This window comes from Trachemys scripta, chromosome 2 (genome assembly GCF_013100865.1).
Source record: "Trachemys scripta elegans isolate TJP31775 chromosome 2, CAS_Tse_1.0, whole genome shotgun sequence".
Lineage (NCBI taxonomy): Eukaryota > Metazoa > Chordata > Testudines > Emydidae > Trachemys > Trachemys scripta.
The window spans coordinates 206,577,596-206,578,716 of NC_048299.1; the positions used below are offsets into that span (position 1 = coordinate 206,577,596).

General features: G+C 40.1%; 1 pseudogene; it reads right to left on the bottom strand.

The window, feature by feature from the left end:
* Positions 1 to 438: 438 nt before the first annotated feature.
* Positions 439 to 883, bottom strand: LOC117871641 (annotated as a pseudogene).
* Between the last annotated feature and the right edge of the window lie 238 nt (positions 884 to 1,121).

Below are 1,121 nucleotides of genomic sequence, written 5' to 3' on the forward strand. Positions count from 1 at the left end.
CTCCTGTTAACAATAATAAGAAGTGGGCATTTAATGCCGTTTATAGATTGGAGACATATGAAAGCATGCGTAGTGATAGAGATAGATCAATAGGGAAGGATTTTTAAAAATCAGAATGCAATTCCTCTACCACACAATTGGCAATAGTAAGTATTTCCTAGTAATAGATCCAGTCTGCTTCTACTGAAACAACATTAGTGCTATGCATTTTAATGAAACTTGCTCTCCAACAAATGCCATTTCCTCCCTCTTGGGCGGGTTCCAGTGATTCTATAAAAAAGAAAAGGGAGCCGCTTTGATTTTTGGAAGATTTCCATATTTATTTGCATGACATTAGGGTACTACAGGTTGAAATCCCAGCAGGGTTATCTGTCTGGATATGTAGGTTTTTATAGGGCTGTCCATCCTTGTGATATGCCAATTCCTAACTCAGCTCTTTATTTTTTTTTCCCATTTGAACAATTTATTAGTATGCCTGTTTTACAAGTTTTAGAAAAAGAATTCCAGGATTTTGCCTCCTGTGTGTTTTCGCCTTGCTTCCTCATGGTCCATGATGCCAGCGGAAGTTGTCAGCACTATGTACCCAAACTGAAGTGAAGGCAAAAGGTTATTCTGCCACTTTTCCAGGTCCTTCAACTGAATATAAAATCTGGGACTGATTACACCACACTTGTTCAGTCTGGCTGTGAGATTAACAACAATTTTCCCAGCTCTGTGATCATCAATTATCTCAAATTCATCAGTGTAACCATGCTTCATCATCACAGTTAAAAAAACGCAGGATTACTTTAGAGCACGGTCAAATGAGAACTTGACGTTTTCCATGTTTCTCTGAATTGTTGGTGCTCTTAAGGGCGGTGGCCAGAACATTCATGCGCACCATGATGCCGGTGCAGCAAGATGGCAGAAAAAAGCTTTATCACAGGCAGATGGATTGAGTGTCATGCAGAATACCTTGTGAAGGGTCTTTCCAATGTGACCTTAAGAACCAAGGTTCTGTCTGCTGCTCCGATTGGACATTAGAAATCTCTTATCACTTCAGTACAGAAAGGATTCATTGTCCTTAGCCCACATTCCCTATTACACTGTTGTGTGCTCTGCTACATCCCGGTTGGATTTCT